This window comes from Bombina bombina, chromosome 11 (genome assembly GCF_027579735.1).
Source record: "Bombina bombina isolate aBomBom1 chromosome 11, aBomBom1.pri, whole genome shotgun sequence".
Lineage (NCBI taxonomy): Eukaryota > Metazoa > Chordata > Amphibia > Anura > Bombinatoridae > Bombina > Bombina bombina.
Genome location: NC_069509.1, coordinates 202,514,306 through 202,537,257, shown reverse-complemented (window position 1 = coordinate 202,537,257; position 22,952 = coordinate 202,514,306).

Sequence of the window (22,952 nt, the reverse complement as noted above, 5' to 3'; positions counted from 1 at the left end):
AACATTACACTATGTTACAGTGTGACACGCTATGTGAGGTCTGTTCTCCAGATCACACTATAGCTCAGTAACATTACACTATGTGACAGTGTGATACGCTATGTGAGGTCTGTTCCCCAGATCACACTACAGCTCAGTAACATTACACTATGTGACAGTGTGACACGCTATGTGAGGTCTGTTCCCCAGATCACACTATAGCTCAGTAACATTACACTATTTGACAGTGTGACACGCTATGTAAGGTCTGTTCCCCAGATCACACTATTGCTCAGTAACATTACACTATGTGACAGTGTGACACACTATGTGAGGTCTGTTCCCCAGATCACACTATTGCTCATTAACATTACACTATGTGACAGTGTGACACGATATGTGAGGTCTGTTCCCCAGATCACACTATAGCTCAGTAACATTACATTGTGTGACTGTGTGACACGCTATGTGAGGTCTGGTCCCCAGATCACACTATGGCTCAGTAACATTACACTATGTGACAGTGTGACACGCTATGTAAGGTCTGTTCCCCAGATCACACTATTGCTCAGTAACATTACACTATGTGACAGTGTGACACGCTATGTGAGGTCTGTTCCCCAGATCACACTATTGCTCAGTAACATTACACTATGTGACAGTGTGACACGCTATGTGAGGTCTGTTCCCCAGATCACACTATAGCTCAGTAACATTACACTATGTGACAGTGTGACACACTATGTGAGGTCTGTTCCCCAGATCACACTATAGCTCAGTAACATTACACTATGTGACAGTGTGACACGCTATGTGAGGTCTGTTCCCCAGATCACACTATAGCTCAGTAACATTACACTATGTGACAGTGTGACACACTATGTGAGGTCTGTTCCCCAGATCACACTATAGCTCAGTAACATTACACTATGTGACAGTGTGACACGCTATGTAAGGTCTGTTCCCCAGATCACACTACAGCTCAGTAACATTACACTATGTGACAGTGTGACACGCTATGTGAGGTCTGTTCCCCAGATCACACTTTGGCTCATTAACATTACACTATGTGATAGTGTGACACGCTATGTAAGGTCTGTTCCCCAGATCACACTTTGGCTCATTAACATTACACTATGTGACAATGTGACACGCTATGTGAGGTCTGTTCCCCAGATCACACTATATCTCAGTAACATTACACTATGTGACAGTGACACACTATGTAAGGTCTGTTCCCCAGATCACACTTTGGCTCATTAACATTACACTATGTGACAGTGTGACACGCTATGTGAGGTCTGTTCCCCAGATCACACTATATCTCAGTAACATTACACTATGTGACAGTGTGACACGCTATGTGAGGTCTGTTCCCCAGATCACACTTTGGCTCATTAACATTACACTATGTGACAGTGTGACACGCTATGTGAGGTCTGTTCCCCAGATCACACTTTGGCTCATTAACATTACACTATGTGACAGTGTGACACGCTATGTAAGGTCTGTTCCCCAGATCCCACTATGGCTCAGTAACTTTACACTATGTGACACTGTGACACGCTATGTAAGGTCTGTTCCCCAGATCACACTATAGCTCAGTAACATTACACTATGTGACAGTGTGACACGCTATGTGAGGTCTGTTCCCCAGATCACACTATAGCTCAGTAACATTACACTATGTGACAGTATGACACGCTATGTGAGGTCTGTTCCCCAGATCAAACTATGGCTCAGTAACATTACACTATGTGACAGTGTGACACGCTAGGTGAGGTCTGTTCCCCAGATCAAACTATGGCTCAGTAACATTACACTATGTGACAGTGTGACACGCTATGTGAGGTCTGTTCCCCAGATCACCCTATGGCTCAGTAACATTACACTATGTGACAGTGTGACACGCTATGTGAGGTCTGTTCCCCAGATCACACTATAGATCAGTAACATTACACTATGTGACAGTGTGACACGCTATGTGAGGTCTGTTCCCCAGATCACACTATGGCTCAGTAACATTACACTCTGTGACAGTATGACACGCTATGTGAGGTCTGTTCCCCAGATCAAACTATGGCTCAGTAACAATACACTGTGACAGTGTGACACGCTATGTGAGGTCTGTTCCCCAGATCAAACTATGGCTCAGTAACATTACACTGTGACAGTGTGACACGCTATGTGAGGTCTGTTCCCCAGATCAAACTATGGCTCAGTAACATTACACTATGTGACAATGTGACACGCTATGTGAGGTCTGTTCCCCAGATCACACTATGGCTCAGTAACATTACACTATGTGACAGTATGACACGCTATGTGAGGTCTGTTCCCCAGATCAAACTATGGCTCAGTAACATTACACTGTGACAGTGTGACACGCTATGTGAGGTCTGTTCCCCAGATCAAACTATGGCTCAGTAACATTACACTATGTTACACTGTGACACACTATGTTAGGTCTGTTCCCCAGGTCACACTATGGCTCAGTAACATTACACTATGTGACAGTGTGACACGCTATGTGAGGTCTGTTCCCCAGATCACACTACAGCTCAGTAACATTACACTATGTGACAGTGTGACACGCTATGTGAGGTCTGTTCCCCAGGTCACACTATAGCTCAGTAACATTACACTATGTGACAGTGTGACACGCTATGTGAGGTCTGTTCCCCAGATCACACTATTGCTCAGTAACATTACACTATGTCACAGTGTGACACGCTATGTGAGGTCTGTTCCCCAGATCACACTATGGCTCAGTAACATTACACTATGTGACAGTGTGACACGCTATGTGAGGTCTGTTCCCCAGATCACACTACAGCTCAGTAACATTACACTATGTGACAGTGTGAAACGCTATGTAAGGTCTGTTCCCCAGATCACACTATGGCTCAGTAACATTACACTATGTGACAATGTGACACGCTATGTGAGGTCTGTTCCCCAGATCACACTATGGCTCAGTAACATTACACTATGTGACAGTATGACACGCTATGTGAGGTCTGTTCCCCAGATCAAACTATGGCTCAGTAACATTACACTGTGACAGTGTGACACGCTATGTGAGGTCTGTTCCCCAGATCAAACTATGGCTCATTAACATTACACTATGTTACAGTGTGACACGCTATGTGAGGTCTGTTCTCCAGATCACACTATAGCTCAGTAACATTACAATATGTGACAGTGTGACACGCTATGTGAGGTCTGTTCCCCAGATCACACTACAGCTCAGTAACATTACACTATGTGACAGTGTGACACGCTATGTGAGGTCTGTTCCCCAGGTCACACTATAGCTCAGTAACATTACACTATGTGACAGTATGACACGCTATGCGAGGTCTGTTCCCCAGTTCACACTATGGCTCAGTAACATTACACTATGTGACAGTGTGACACGCTATTGAGGTCTGTTCCCCAGATCACACTATAGCTCAGTAACATTACACTATTTGACAGTGTGACACGCTATGTAAGGTCTGTTCCCCAGATCACACTATTGCTCAGTAACATTACACTATGTGACAGTGTGACACACTATGTGAGGTCTGTTCCCCAGATCACACTATTGCTCATTAACATTACACTATGTGACAGTGTGACACGATATGTGAGGTCTGTTCCCCAGATCACACTATAGCTCAGTAACATTACACTGTGTGACTGTGTGACACGCTATGTGAGGTCTGGTCCCCAGATCACACTATAGCTCAGTAACATTACACTATGTGACAGTGTGACACGCTATGTGAGGTCTGTTCCCCAGATCACACTATGGCTCAGTAACATTACACTATGTGACAGTGTGACACGCTATGTGAGGTCTGGTCCCCAGATCACACTATGGCTCAGTAACATTACACTATGTGACAGTATGACACGCTATGTGAGGTCTGTTCCCCAGATCAAACTATGGCTCAGTAACATTACACTATGTGACAGTGTGACACGCTAGGTGAGGTCTGTTCCCCAGATCAAACTATGGCTCAGTAACATTACACTATGTGACAGTGTGACACGCTATGTGAGGTCTGTTCCCCAGATCACCCTATGGCTCAGTAACATTACACTATGTGACAGTGTGACACGCTATGTGAGGTCTGTTCCCCAGATCACACTATAGATCAGTAACATTACACTATGTGACAGTGTGACACGCTATGTGAGGTCTGTTCCCCAGATCACACTATGGCTAGGTAACATTACACTCTGTGACAGTATGACACGCTATGTGAGGTCTGTTCCCCAGATCAAACTATGGCTCAGTAACAATACACTGTGACAGTGTGACACGCTATGTGAGGTCTGTTCCCCAGATCAAACTATGGCTCAGTAACATTACACTGTGACAGTGTGACACGCTATGTGAGGTCTGTTCCCCAGATCAAACTATGGCTCAGTAACATTACACTATGTGACAATGTGACACGCTATGTGAGGTCTGTTCCCCAGATCACACTATGGCTCAGTAACATTACACTATGTGACAGTATGACACGCTATGTGAGGTCTGTTCCCCAGATCAAACTATGGCTCAGTAACATTACACTGTGACAGTGTGACACGCTATGTGAGGTCTGTTCCCCAGATCAAACAATGGCTCAGTAACATTACACTATGTTACACTGTGACACACTATGTGAGGTCTGTTCCCCAGGTCACACTATGGCTCAGTAACATTACACTATGTGACAGTGTGACACGCTATGTGAGGTCTGTTCCCCAGATCACACTACAGCTCAGTAACATTACACTATGTGACAGTGTGACACGCTATGTGAGGTCTGTTCCCCAGGTCACACTATGGCTCAGTAACATTACACTATGTGACAGTGTGACACGCTATGCGAGGTCTGTTCCCCAGATCACACTATGGCTCAGTAACATTACACTATGTGACAGTGTGAAACGCTATGTAAGGTCTGTTCCCCAGATCACACTATGGCTCATTAACATTACACTATGTTACAGTGTGACACGCTATGTGAGGTCTGTTCTCCAGATCACACTATAGCTCAGTAACATTACACTATGTGACAGTGTGACACGCTATGTGAGGTCTGTTCCCCAGATCACACTACAGCTCAGTAACATTACACTATGTGACAGTGTGACACGCTATGTGAGGTCTGTTCCCCAGGTCACACTATAGCTCAGTAACATTACACTATGTGACAGTATGACACGCTATGCGAGGTCTGTTCCCCAGTTCACACTATGGCTCAGTAACATTACACTATGTGACAGTGTGACACGCTATTGAGGTCTGTTCCCCAGATCACACTATAGCTCAGTAACATTACACTATGTGACAGTGTGACACGCTATGTGAGGTCTGTTCCCCAGATCACACTATAGCTCAGTAACATTACACTATTTGACAGTGTGACACGCTATGTAAGGTCTGTTCCCCAGATCACACTATTGCTCAGTAACATTACTCTGTGACAGTGTGACACACTATGTGAGGTCTGTTCCCCAGATCACACTATTGCTCATAAACATTACACTATGTGACAGTGTGACACGATATGTGAGGTCTGTTCCCCAGATCACACTATAGCTCAGTAACATTACACTGTGTGACTGTGTGACACGCTATGTAAGGTCTGTTCCCCAGATCACACTATTGCTCAGTAACATTACACTATGTGACAGTGTGACACGCTATGTGAGGTCTGTTCCCCAGATCACACTATAGCTCAGTAACATTACACTATGTGACAGTGTGACACGCTATGTGAGGTCTGTTCCCCAGATCACCCTATGGCTCAGTAACCTTACACTATCTGACACTGTGAAACGCTATGTGAGGTCTGTTCCCCAGATCACACTATGGCTTAGTAACATTACACTATGTGACAGTGTGACACGCTATGTGAGGTCTGTTCCCCAGATCACACTATAGCTCAGTAACATTACACTATGTGACAGTGTGACACACTATGTGAGGTCTGTTCCCCAGATCACACTATAGCTCAGTAACATTACACTATGTGACAGTGTGACACGCTATGTAAGGTCTGTTCCCCAGATCACACTACAGCTCAGTAACATTACACTATGTGACAGTGTGACACGCTATGTGAGGTCTGTTCCCCAGATCACACTTTGGCTCATTAACATTACACTATGTGATAGTGTGACACGCTATGTAAGGTCTGTTCCCCAGATCACACTTTGGCTCATTAACATTACACTATGTGACAGTGTGACACGCTATGTGAGGTCTGTTCCCCAGATCACACTATATCTCAGTAACATTACACTATGTGACAGTGACACACTATGTAAGGTCTGTTCCCCAGATCACACTTTGGCTCATTAACATTACACTATGTGACAGTGTGACACGCTATGTGAGGTCTGTTCCCCAGATCACACTATATCTCAGTAACATTACACTATGTGACAGTGTGACACGCTATGTGAGGTCTGTTCCCCAGATCACACTTTGGCTCATTAACATTACACTATGTGACAGTGTGACACGCTATGTAAGGTCTGTTCCCCAGATCCCACTATGGCTCAGTAACTTTACACTATGTGACACTGTGACACGCTATGTAAGGTCTGTTCCCCAGATCACACTACAGCTCAGTAACATTACACTATGTGACAGTGTGACACGCTATGTGAGGTCTGTTCCCCAGATCACACTATAGCTCAGTAACATTACACTATGTGACAGTGTGACACGCTATGTGAGGTCTGTTCCCCAGATCACACTATAGCTCAGTAACATTACACTATGTGACAGTATGACACGCTATGTGAGGTCTGTTCCCCAGATCAAACTATGGCTCAGTAACATTACACTATGTGACAGTGTGACACGCTAGGTGAGGTCTGTTCCCCAGATCAAACTATGGCTCAGTAACATTACACTATGTGACAGTGTGACACGCTATGTGAGGTCTGTTCCCCAGATCACCCTATGGCTCAGTAACATTACACTATGTGACAGTGTGACACGCTATGTGAGGTCTGTTCCCCAGATCACACTATAGATCAGTAACATTACACTATGTGACACTGTGACACGCTATGTGAGGTCTGTTCCCCAGATCACACTATAGATCAGTAACATTACACTATGTGACAGTGTGACACGCTATGTGAGGTCTGTTCCCCAGATCACACTATGGCTCAGTAACATTACACTCTGTGACAGTATGACACGCTATGTGAGGTCTGTTCCCCAGATCAAACTATGGCTCAGTAACATTACACTGTGACAGTGTGACACGCTATGTGAGGTCTGTTCCCCAGATCAAACTATGGCTCAGTAACATTACACTGTGACAGTGTGACACGCTATGTGAGGTCTGTTCCCCAGATCAAACTATGGCTCAGTAACATTACACTATGTGACAATGTGACACGCTATGTGAGGTCTGTTCCCCAGATTACACTATGGCTCAGTAACATTACACTATGTGACAGTATGACACGCTATGTGAGGTCTGTTCCCCAGATCAAACTATGGCTCAGTAACATTAGACTGTGACAGTGTGACACGCTATGTGAGGTCTGTTCCCCAGATCAAACTATGGCTCAGTAACATTACACTATGTTACACTGTGACACACTATGTGAGGTCTGTTCCGCAGGTCACACTATGGCTCAGTAACATTACACTATGTGACAGTGTGACACGATATGTGAGGTCTGTTCCCCAGATCACACTATTGCTCAGTAACATTACACTATGTGACACTGTGACACACTATGTGAGGTCTGTTCCCCAGATCACACTATGGCTCAGTAACCTTACACTATGTGACAGTGTGACACACTATGTGAGGTCTGTTCCCCAGATCACACTATGGCTCAGTAACATTACACTATGTGACAGTGTGACACGCTATGTGAGGTCTGTTCCCCAGATCACACTATAGCTCAGTAACATTACACTATGTGACAGTGTGACACGCTATGTGTGGTCTGTTCCCCAGATCACGCTATGGCTCAGTAACATTACACTGTGACAGTGTGACACGCTATGTGAGGTCTGTTCCCCAGATCACACTATAGCTCAGTAACATTACACTATGTGACAGTGTGACACGCTATGTGAGGTCTGTTCCCCAGATCACACTATTGCTCATTAACATTACACTGTATGACACTGTGACACGCTATGTGAGGTCTGTTCCCCAGATCACACTATTGCTCATTAACATTACACTGTATGACACTGTGACACACTTTAACCTAAATTACAAGTTTTGCGCTATAGAGGGTGCGAAACGAACGCAAAAAAAGTTGCGTTATTTCACCCTCTATAGTGCTGCCATTACAAGTTTTTAAAAGGATGCCTTGTGCATGCAATATTGTGGCGATGAGCTCCCTAATGCACAAAAATCCAAGGGCTGAGAATACGTGCTCGTGCATGCTTTCCCCATAGACATCAATGGGGAGAGCATGTTAGAAAAAAAACTAACACCTGAAGCGTGGAATGGCGATTGCCGTAACGCAACCCGATTGATGTCTATGGGGAAGAAAGTTACATTTAAACCTAACACCCTGACATAAACCCCATGTCTAAACACCCCTAATCTGCTGCTACCGACATTACCACCACCTACTTAAAATTATTAACCCCTAATCTGCCGCTCCCGATATCGCCGCCACTATAATAAAGTTATTAACCCCTATTCCGCCGCTCTCCGACATCCCTGCCACTATAATAAAGTTATTAACCCCTATTATCCTGCACCCCAACATCGCCCACACTATAATAAAGATATTAACCCCTATTCCGACGCTCCCTGACATCGCCGCCACTAAATAAAGTTATTAACCTCTAAACCTCTGGCCTCTCACATCACCGCCACTAAATAAACCAATTAACCCCTAAACCGTCAGCCCCCACATCGCAAAAAAATAAATTAAACTATTAACCCCTAAACCTAACAACCCCCTAACTTTATATTAAAATTACACTATCCCTATCTTAAAATAAATAAAAACTTACCTGTAAAATTAAAAAAACCTAAATTTAAACTCTATATTAAACTAACATTACTATTATAGTAAAATTAAAATAACTACAAATTAAATAAACTAAATTACACATTAAATAACTTAAATCTACGATTACAAGAAAAAAAAATACTAAATTACAAAAAATAACAAACACTAAATTGCAAAAAATAACAAGCATTTACACCTAATCTAATAGCCCTATAAAAATAAAAAAGCCTTCTATCTTCATCCAGGCGGCATCTTCTATCTTCATTACCGGCGGTGCCGAGCGGGTCCATCCTTCAAGACATCTGGCGCAGAGCATCCTCTTCATATGGTCACAGTCGTACACTGAATCTTCAATGCAAGGGAGCCGCTTCAAAATGGCGTCCCTTGCATTCCTATTGGTTGATTTGATTTTTGAAATTCAAATCAGCCAATAGGATGAGAGCTACTGAAATCCAATTGGCTGTTCAAATAAGCCAATAGGATGAGAGCTACTGAAATTCTATTGGCTATATAATAGAATAGGTTTAGGTGTTAATAGTTTAATTTGGTGTTTTGCGATGTGGGGGGGCAGTGGTTTAGGGGTTAATAGGTTTAGTTTAGTAGTTATGATGTGGGGGGCTGGAGGTTTAGGGGTTAATACTTTATTATAGTGTTGGCGATATGGGGGGGCGGCAGTTTAGGGGTTAATTGGTTTATATAGGTGTCGGCAATGTTGGGGAGGGTCGGATTAGGGTTAATAACTTTTATTAGTGTCGGCGATATCGGGAGTGGCGGTTTAGGGGGTAACAGGTTTATATAGTGTTGCCGATTTTAGGGGGGCAGCGGATTAGGGGTTGATAGGTATATTTAATTGTCGCAATGTGGGTAATTTTAATGTAAAGTTAGGGGGTTGTTAGGTTTAGGGGTTAATAGTATAATTTAGTTTTTTGTGATGTGGGGGGCTGGTGGTTTAGGGGTTAATAGGTTTATTTAGTGGCAGTGATGTGGGAGGCAAGAGGTTTAGCAGTTAATAACTTTATTTAGTGGTGGCGATGCTGGGGAGCGGCGGAATAGAGGTAATATCTTTATTATAGTGTGGGCAATGTTGGGGTGCAGGGGAATAGGGGTTAAAAACTTTATTATAGTGGCGGCGATGTTGGGGAGCTGCGGAATAGGGGTTAATACATTTTATTAGTGACGGCGATGTCGGGAGCGGGAGATTAGGGGTTAATTACTTTAATTTAGTGTTTACAATGCGGGGGGGGGGCATCGGTTTAGGGTAGTTTATGGGTGTTAGTGTACTTTGTGACACTTTAGTTATGAGTTTTGTGTAACTCAAAACTACTGCTCTCAGATTGCGGAACAGATCGTGTTGGTATAGGCTGGAACGTAAGCACTTTAGTTTATGCACTAGTGTATGTACAAATAACATCTGATGTACTAGTGTATGTACAAATAACATCTGATGTACTAGTGTATGTACAAATAACATCTGATGTACTAGTGTATGTACAAATAACAGCTGATGTACCAGTGTATGTACAAATAACAGCTGATGTACTAGTGTATGTACAAATAACATCTGATGTACTAGTGTATGTACAAATAACATCTGATGTACTAGTGTATGTACAAATAACATCTGATGTACTAGTGTATGTACAAATAACAGCTGATGTACTAGTGTATGTACAAATAACAGCTGATGTACTAGTGTATGTACAAATAACATCTGATGTACTAGTGTATGTACAAATAACAGCTGATGTACTAGTGTATGTACAAATAACAGCTGATGTACTAGTGTATGTACAAATAACAGCTGATGTACTAGTGTATGTACAAATAACATCTGATGTACTAGTGTATGTACAAATAACATCTGATGTACTAGTGTATGTACAACTAACAGCTGATGTACTAGTGTATGTACAAATAACATCTGATGTACTAGTGTATGTACAAATAACATCTGATGTACTAGTGTATGTACAAATAACATCTGATGTACTAGTGTATGTACAAATAACAGCTGATGTACTAGTGTATGTACAAATAACAGCTGATGTACTAGTGTATGTACAAATAACATCTGATGTACTAGTGTATGTACAAATAACATCTGATGTACTAGTGTATGTACAAATAACATCTGATGTACTAGTGTATGTACAAATAACATCTGATGTACTAGTGTATGTACAAATAACAGCTGATGTACTAGTGTATGTACAAATAACAGCTGATGTACTAGTGTATGTACAAATAACATCTGATGTACTAGTGTATGTACAAATAACAGCTGATGTACTAGTGTATGTACAAATAACATCTGATGTACCAGTGTATGTACAAATAACAGCTGATGTACTAGTGTATGTACAAATAACATCTGATGTACTAGTGTATGTACAAATAACAGCTGATGTACTAGTGTATGTACAAATAACAGCTGATGTACTAGTGTATGTACAAATAACATCTGATGTACTAGTGTATGTACAAATAACAGCTGATGTACTAGTGTATGTACAAATAACAGCTGATGTACTAGTGTATGTACAAATAACAGCTGATGTACTAGTGTATGTACAAATAACATCTGATGTACTAGTGTATGTACAAATAACATCTGATGTACTAGTGTATGTACAAATAACATCTGATGTACTAGTGTATGTACAAATAACATCTGATGTACTAGTGTATGTACAAATAACAGCTGATGTACTAGTGTATGTACAAATAACATCTGATGTACTAGTGTATGTACTAATAACATCTGATGTACTAGTGTATGTACAAATAACAGCTGATGTACCAGTGTATGTACAAATAACAGCTGATGTACTAGTGTATGTACAAATAACATCTGATGTACTAGTGTATGTACAAATAACATCTGATGTACTAGTGTATGTACAAATAACAGCTGATGTACTAGTGTATGTACAAATAACATCTGATGTACTAGTGTATGTACAAATAACATCTGATGTACTAGTGTATGTACAAATAACATCTGATGTACTAGTGTATGTACAAATAACATCTGATTGTACTAGTGTATGTACAAATAACAGCTGATGTACTAGTGTATGTACAAATAACAGCTGATGTACTAGTGTATGTACAAATAACAGCTGATGTACTAGTGTATGTACAAATAACAGCTGATGTACTAGTGTATGTACAAATAACAGCTGATGTACTAGTGTATGTACAAATAACAGCTGATGTACTAGTGTATGTACAAATAACAGCTGATGTACTAGTGTATGTACAAATAACAGCTGATGTACTAGTGTATGTACAAATAACATCTGATGTACTAGTGTATGTACAAATAACAGCTGATGTACTAGTGTATGTACAAATAACATCTGATGTACTAGTGTATGTACAAATAACAGCTGATGTACTAGTGTATGTACAAATAACAGCTGATGTACTAGTGTATGTACAAATAACAGCTGATGTACTAGTGTATGTACAAATAACAGCTGATGTACTAGTGTATGTACAAATAACAGCTGATGTACTAGTGTATGTACAAATAACAGCTGATGTACTAGTGTATGTACAAATAACATCTGATGTACTAGTGTATGTACAAATAACAACTGATGTACTAGTGTATGTACAAATAACATCTGATGTACTAGTGTATGTACAAATAACATCTGATGTACTAGTGTATGTACAAATAACATCTGATGTACTAGTGTATGTACAAATAACAGCTGATGTACTAGTGTATGTACAAATAACATCTGATGTACTAGTGTATGTACAAATAACAGCTGATGTACTAGTGTATGTACAAATAACAGCTGATGTACCAGTGTATGTACAAATAACAGCTGATGTACCAGTGTATGTACAAATAACAGCTGATGTACTAGTGTATGTACAAATAACATCTGATGTACTAGTGTATGTACATATAACATCTGATGTACTAGTGTATGTACAAATAACATCTGATGTACTAGTGTATGTACAAATAACATCTGATGTACTAGTGTATGTACAATATAACATCTGATGTACTAGTGTATGTACAAATAACATCTGATGTACTAGTGTATGTATAAATAACATCTGATGTACTAGTGTATGTACAAATAACAGCTGATACACTAGTGTATGTACAAATAACATCTGATGTACTAGTGTATGTACAAATAACATCTGATGTACTAGTGTATGTACAAATAACATCTGATGTACTAGTGTATGTACAAATAACAGCTGATACACTAGTGTATGTACAAATAACATCTGATGTACTAGTGTATGTACAAATAACAGCTGATGTACTAGTGTATGTACAAATAACAGCTGATGTACTAGTGTATGTACAAATAACAACTGATGTACTAGTGTATGTACAAATAACATCTGATGTACTAGTGTATGTACAAATAACATCTGATGTACTAGTGTATGTACAAATAACATCTGATGTACTAGTGTATGTACAAATAACATCTGATGTACTAGTGTATGTACAAATAACATCTGATGTACTAGTGTATGTACAAATAACATCTGATGTACTAGTGTATGTACAAATAACAGCTGATGTACTAGTGTATGTACAAATAACATCTGATGTACTAGTGTATGTACAAATAACAGCTGATGTACTAGTGTATGTACAAATAACATCTGATGTACTAGTGTATGTACAAATAACAGCTGATGTACTAGTGTATGTACAAATAACAGCTGATGTACTAGTGTATGTACAAATAACAGCTGATGTACTAGTGTATGTACAAATAACAGCTGATGTACTAGTGTATGTACAAATAACATCTGATGTACTAGTGTATGTACAAATAACAGCTGATGTACTAGTGTATGTACAAATAACAGCTGATGTACCAGTGTATGTACAAATAACAGCTGATGTACCAGTGTATGTACAAATAACAGCTGATGTACTAGTGTATGTACAAATAACAGCTGATGTACCAGTGTATGTACAAATAACAGCTGATGTACTAGTGTATGTACAAATAACATCTGATGTACTAGTGTATGTACAAATAACAACTGATGTACTAGTGTATGTACAAATAACATCTGATGTACTAGTGTATGTACAAATAACATCTGATGTACTAGTGTATGTACAAATAACATCTGATGTACTAGTGTATGTACAAATAACAGCTGATGTACTAGTGTATGTACAAATAACATCTGATGTACTAGTGTATGTACAAATAACAGCTGATGTACTAGTGTATGTACAAATAACAGCTGATGTACCAGTGTATGTACAAATAACAGCTGATGTACCAGTGTATGTACAAATAACAGCTGATGTACTAGTGTATGTACAAATAACATCTGATGTACTAGTGTATGTACAAATAACATCTGATGTACTAGTGTATGTACAAATAACATCTGATGTACTAGTGTATGTACAAATAACATCTGATGTACTAGTGTATGTACATATAACATCTGATGTACTAGTGTATGTACAAATAACATCTGATGTACTAGTGTATGTATAAATAACATCTGATGTACTAGTGTATGTACAAATAACAGCTGATACACTAGTGTATGTACAAATAACATCTGATGTACTAGTGTATGTACAAATAACATCTGATGTACTAGTGTATGTACAAATAACAGCTGATGTACTAGTGTATGTACAAATAACAGCTGATGTACCAAGTGTATGTACAAATAACATCTGATGTACTAGTGTATGTACAAATAACATCTGATGTACTAGTGTATGTACAAATAACAGCTGATGTACTAGTGTATGTACAAATAACATCTGATGTACTAGTGTATGTACAAATAACATCTGATGTACTAGTGTATGTACAAATAACATCTGATGTACTAGTGTATGTACAAATAACATCTGATGTACTAGTGTATGTACAAATAACATCTGATGTACTAGTGTATGTACAAATAACATCTGATGTACTAGTGTATGTACAAATAACATCTGATGTACTAGTGTATGTACAAATAACAGCTGATGTACTAGTGTATGTACAAATAACATCTGATGTACTAGTGTATGTACAAATAACAGCTGATGTACTAGTGTATGTACAAATAACATCTGATGTACTAGTGTATGTACAAATAACAGCTGATGTACTAGTGTATGTACAAATAACAGCTGATGTACTAGTGTATGTACAAATAACAGCTGATGTACTAGTGTATGTACAAATAACAGCTGATGTACTAGGTGTATGTACAATAACCAGCTGATGTACTAATGTATGTACCAATAACAGCTGATGTACTAGTGTATGTACAAATAACAGCCTGATGTACTAGTGTATGTACAAATAACATACTGATGCACTAGTGTATGTACAAATAACCTCTGATGTACTAGTGTATGTACAATAACATCTGATGTACTAGGTGTATGTACAAATAACAGCTGATGTACTAGTGTATGTACAAATAACAAGCTGATGTACTAGTGTATGTACAAATAACAGGCTGATCGTACTAGTGTATGTAAACTAACAGCTGATGTACTAGTGTATGTACAAATAACAGCTGAATGTACTAGTGTATGTACAAATAACAGCTGATGTACTAGTGTATGTACAAATAACAACTGAATGTACTAGTGGTATGTACAAATAACCAGCTGACTGTACTAGTGTATGTACAATAACAGCTGATGTACTAGTGTATGTACAAACAGCTGATGTACTAGTGTATGTACAAATAACATCTGATGTACTAGTGTATGTACAAATAACATCTGATGTATTAGTGTATGTACAAATAACAGCTGATGTACTAGTGTATGTACAAATAACAGCTGATGTACTAGTGTATGTACAAATAACAGCTGATGTACTAGTGTATGTACAAATAACATCTGATGTACTAGTGTATGTACAAATAACATCTGATGTACTAGTGTATGTACAAATAACATCTGATGTACTAGTGTATGTACAAATAACAGCTGATGTACTAGTGTATGTACAAATAACAGCTGATGTACTAGTGTATGTACAAATAACAGCTGATGTACTAGTGTATGTACAAATAACAGCTGATGTACTAGTGTATGTACAAATAACATCTGATGTACTACTGTATGTACAAATAACATCTGATGTACTAGTGTATGTACAAATAACAGCTGATGTACCAGTGTATGTACAAATAACAGCTGATGTACTAGTGTATGTACAAATAACATCTGATGTACTAGTGTATGTACAAATAACATCTGATGTACTAGTGTATGTACAAATAACATCTGATGTACTAGTGTATGTACAAATAACATCTGATGTACTAGTGTATGTACAAATAACATCTGATGTACTAGTGTATGTACAAATAACATCTGATGTACTAGTGTATGTACAAATAACATCTGATGTACTAGTGTATGTACAAATAACAGCTGATGTACTAGTGTATGTACAAATAACAGCTGATGTACTAGTGTATGTACAAATAACAGCTGATGTACTAGTGTATGTACAAATAACATCTGATGTTACTAGTGTATGTACAAATAACATCTGATGTACTAGTGTATGTACAAATAACATCTGATGTACTAGTGTATGTACAAATAACATCTGATGTACCTAGTGTATGTACAAATAACAGCTGATGTACTAGTGTAGTACAAATAACAGCTGATGTACTAGTGTATGTACAAATAACAGCTGATGTACTAGTGTATGTACAAATAACAGCTGATGTACTAGTGTATGTACAAATAACAGTGATGTACTAGTGTATGTACAAATAACATCTGATGTACTAGGTGTATGTACAAATAACAGCTGATGTACTAGTGTATGTACAAATAACAGCTGATGTACTAGTGTATGTACAAATAACATCTGATGTACTAGTGTATGTACAAATAACATCTGATGTACTAGTGTATGTACAAATAACATCTGATGTACTAGTGTATGTACAAATAACAGCTGATGTACTAGTGTATGTACAAATAACAGCTGATGTACCAGTGTATGTACAAATAACAGCTGATGTACTAGTGTATGTACAAATAACAACTGATGTACTAGTGTATGTACAAATAACATCTGATGTACTAGTGTATGTACAAATAACATCTGATGTACTAGTGTATGTACAAATAACAGCTGATGTACCAGTGTATGTACAAATAACAGCTGATGTACTAGTGTATGTACAATAACATCTGATGACTAGTGTATGTACAAATAACATCTGATGTACTAGTGTATGTACAAATAACATCTGATGTACTAGTGTATGTACAAATAACAGCTGATGTACTAGTGTATGTACAAATAACATCTGATGTACTAGTGTATGTACAAATAACAGCTGATGTACTAGTGTATGTACAAATAACATCTGATGTACTAGTGTATGTACAAATAACTGCTGATGTACTAGTGTATGTACAAATAACAGCTGATGTACTAGTGTATGTACAAATAACATCTGATGTACTAGTGTATGTACAAATAACATCTGATGTACTAGTGTATGTACAAATAACAAGCTGATGTACTAGTGTATGTACAAATAACATCTGATGTACTAGTGTATGTACAAATAACAGCTGATGTACTAGTGTATGTACAAATAACAGCTGATGTACTAGTGTATGTACAAATAACATCTGATGTACTAGTGTATGTACAAATAACATCTGATGTACTAGTGTATGTACAAATAACATCTGATGTACTAGTGTATGTACAAATAACATCTGATGTACTAGTGTATGTACAAATAACATCTGATGTACTAGTGTATGTACAAATAACAGCTGATGTACTAGTGTATGTACAAATAACATCTGATGTACTAGTGTATGTACAAATAACATCTGATGTACTAGTGTATGTACAAATAACAGCTGATGTACTAGTGTATGTACAAATAACAGCTGATGTACTAGTGTATGTACAAATAACATCTGATGTACTAGTGTATGTACAAATAACAGCTGATGTACTAGTGTATGTACAAATAACATCTGATGTACTAGTGTATGTACAAATAACAGCTGATGTACTAGTGTATGTACAAATAACAGCTGATGTACTAGTGTATGTACAAATAACAGCTGATGTACTAGTGTATGTACAAATAACAGCTGATGTACTAGTGTATGTACAAATAACAGCTGATGTACTAGTGTATGTACAAATAACAGCTGATGTACTAGTGTATGTACAAATAACAGCTGATGTACTAGTGTATGTACAAATAACAGCTGATGTACTAGTGTATGTACAAATAACATCTGATGTACTAGTGTATGTACAAATAACATCTGATGTACTAGTGTATGTACAAATAACAGCTGATGTACTAGTGTATGTACAAATAACATCTGATGTACTAGTGTATGTACAAATAACAGCTGATGTACTAGTGTATGTACAAATAACAGCTGATGTACTAGTGTATGTACAAATAACAGCTGATGTACTAGTGTATGTACAAATAACAGCTGATGTACTAGTGTATGTACAAATAACAGCTGATGTACTAGTGTATGTACAAATAACAGCTGATGTACTAGTGTATGTACAAATAACATCTGATGTACTAGTGTATGTACAAATAACAGCTGATGTACTAGTGTATGTACAAATAACAGCTGATGTACTAGTGTATGTACAAATAACATCTGATGTACTAGTGTATGTACAAATAACATCTGATGTACTAGTGTATGTACAAATAACAGCTGATGTACTAGTGTATGTACAAATAACATCTGATGTACTAGTGTATGTACAAATAACAGCTGATGTACTAGTGTATGTACAAATAACAGCAGATGTACTAGTGTATGTACAAATAACAGCTGATGTACTAGTGTAAGTACAAATAACAGCTGATGTACTAGTGTATGTACAAATAACATCTGATGTACTAGTGTATGTACAAATAACAGCTGATGTACTAGTGTATGTACAAATAACAGCTGATGTACTAGTGTATGTACAAATAACAGCTGATGTACTAGTGTATGTACAAATAACATCTGATGTACTAGTGTATGTACAAATAACATCTGATGTACTAGTGTATGTACAAATAACATCTGATGTACTAGTGTATGTACAAATAACATCTGATGTACTAGTGGTATGTACAAATAACAGCTGATGTACTAGTGTATGTACAAATAACATCTGATGTACTAGTGTATGTACAAATAACATCTGATGTACTAGTGTATGTACAAATAACATCTGATGTACTAGTGTAATGTACAAATAACAGCTGATGTACTAGTGTATGTACAAATAACATCTGATGTACTAGTGTATGTACAAATAACATCTGATGTACTAGTGTATGTACAAATAACATCTGATGTACTAGTGTATGTACAAAATAACATCTGATGTACTAGTGTATGTACAAATAACAGCTGATGTACTAGTGTATGTACAAATAACAGCTGATGTACTAGTGTATGTACAAATAACAGCTGTGTACTAGTGTATGTACAAATAACAGCTGAGTGTACTAGTGTATGTACAAATAACAGCTGATGTACTAGTGTATGTACAAATAACATCTGATGTACTAGTGTATGTACAAATAACATCTGATGTACTAGTGTATGTACAAATAACAGCTGATGTACTAGTGTATGTACAAATAACAGCTGATGTACTAGTGTATGTACAAATAACATCTGATGTACTAGTGTATGTACAAATAACATCTGATGTACTAGTGTATGTACAAATAACTGCTGATGTACTAGTGTATGTACAAATAACAGCTGATGTACTAGTGTATGTACAAATAACATCTGATGTACTAGTGTATGTACAAATAACATCTGATGTACTAGTGTATGTACAAATAACATCTGATGTACTAGTTGTATGTACAAATAACATCTGATGTACTAGTGTATGTACAAATAACATCTGATGTACTAGTGTATGTACAAATAACAGCTGATGTACTAGTGTATGTACAATAACATCTGATGTACTAGTGTATGTACAAATACACATCTGATGTACTAGTGGTATGTACAAATAACAGCTGATGTACTAGTGTATGTACAAATAACTGCTGATGTACTAGTGTATGTACAAATAACATCTGATGTACTAGTGTATGTACAAATAACAGCTGATGTACTAGTGTATGTACAAATAACATCTGATGTACTAGTGTATGTACAAATAACATCTGATGTACTAGTGTATGTACAAATAACATCTGATGTACTAGTGTATGTACAAATAACAGCTGATGTACTAGTGTATGTACAAATAACATCTGATGTACTAGTGTATGTACAAATAACAGCTGATGTACTAGTGTATGTACAAATAACAAGCTGATGTACTAGTGTATGTACAAATAACAGCTGATGTACTAGTGTATGTACAAATAACATCTGATGTACTAGTGTATGTACAAATAAACATCTGATGTACTAGTGTATGTACAAATAACATCTGATGTACTAGTGTATGTACAAATAACAGCTGATGTACTAGTGTATGTACAAATAACATCTGATGTACTAGTGTATGTACAAATAACATCTGATGTACTAGTGTATGTACAAATAACAGCTGATGTACTAGTGTATGTACAAATAACCTGCTGATGTACTAGTTGTATGTACAAATAACTGCTGATGTACTAGTGTATGTACAAATAACATCTGATGTACTAGTGTATGTACAAATAACTGCTGATGTACTAGTGTATGTACAAATAACAGCTGATGTACTAGTGTATGTACAAATAACTTCTGATGTACTAGTGTAGTACAAATAACATCTGATGTACTAGTGTATGTACAAATAACAGCTGATGTACTAGTGTAATGTACAAATAACAGCTGATGTACTAGTGTATGTACAAATAACATCAGATGTACTAGTGTATGTACAAATAACATCTGATGTACTAGTGTATGTACAAATAACAGCTGATGTACTAGTGTATGTACAAATAACATCTGATGTACTAGTGTATGTACAAATAACAGCTGATGTACTAAGTGTATGTACAAAATAACAGATGATGTACTAGTGTATGTACAAATAACAGCTGATGTACTAGTGTATGTACAAATAACATCTGATGTACTAGAGTATTGTACAAATAACAGCTGATGTACTAGTGTATGTACAAATAACAGCTGATGTACTAGTGTATGTACAAATAACAGCTGATGTACTAGTGTATGTACAAATAACAGCTGATGTACCTAGTGTATGTACAAATAACTGCTGATGTACTAGTGTATGTACAAATAACATCTGATGTACTAGTGTATGTACAAATAACATCTGATGTACTAGTGTATGTACAAATAACAGCTGATGTACTAGTGTATGTACAAATAACAGCTGATGTACTAGTGTATGTACAAATAACATCTGATGTACTAGTGTATGTACAAATAACAGCTGATGTACTAGTGTATGTACAAATAACAGCTGATGTACTAGTGTATGTACAAATAACATCTGATGTACTAGTGTATGTACAAATAACATCTGATGTACTAGTGTATGTACAAATAACAGCTGATGTATAGTGTATGTACAAATAACAGCTGATGTACTAGTGTATGTACAAATAACATCTGATGTACTAGTGTATGTACAAATATCAGCTGATGTACTAGTGTATGTACAAATAACAGCTGATGTACCAGTGTATGTACAAATAACAGCTGATGTACTAGTGTATGTACAAATAACAGCTGATGTACTAGTGTATGTACAAATAACATCTGATGTACTAGTGTATGTACAAAAAACATCTGAGTGTACTACGTGTATGTACAAATAACATCTGATGTACTAGTGATATGTACAAATAACTGCTGATGTAATAGTGTATGTACAAATAACATCCTGATGTACTAGTGTATGTACAAATCACTGCTGATGTACTAGTGTATGTACAAATAACACTCTGATGTACTAGTGTATGTACAAATAACTGCTGATGTACTAGTGTATGTACAAATAACAGCTGATGTACTAGTGTATGTACAAATAACACATCTGACTGTACTAGTGTATGTACAAATAACATAGATGTACTAGTGTATGTACAAATAACTGCTGATGTACTAGTGTATGTACAAATAACTGCTGATGTACTAGTGTATGTACAAATAACAGCTGATGTACTAGTGTATGTACAAATAACTGCTGATGTACTAGTGTATGTACAAATAACATCTGATGTACTAGTGTATGTACAAATAACATCTGATGTACTAGTGTATGTACAAATAACATCTGATGTACTAGTGTATGTACAAATAACAACTGATGTACTAGTGTATGTACAAATAACATCTGATGTACTAGTGTATGTACAAATAACAGCTGATGTACTAGTGTATGTACAAATAACAGCTGATGTACTAGTGTATGTACAAATAACATCTGATGTACTAGTGTATGTACAAATAACAGCTGATGTACTAGTGTATGTACAAATAACAGCTGATGTACTAGTGTATGTACAAATAACATCTGATGTACTAGTGTATGTACAAAATAACATCTGATGTACTAGTGTATGTACAAATAACAGCTGATGTACTAGTGTATGTACAAATAACAGCTGATGTACTAGTGTATGTACAAATAACATCTGATGTACTAGTGTATGTACAAATATCAGCTGATGTACTAGTGTATGTACAAATAACAGCTGATGTACCAGGTATGTACAAATAACAGCTGATGTACCTGTGTATGTACAAATAACAGCTGATGTACTAGTGTATGTACAAATAACATCTGATGTACTAGTGTATGTACAAATAACATCTGATGTACTAGTGTATGTACAAATAACAGCTGATGTACTAGTGTATGTACAAATAACAGCTGATGTACTAGTGTATGTACAAATAACATCTGATGTACTAGTGTATGTACAAATAACATCTGATGTACTAGTGTATGTACTGT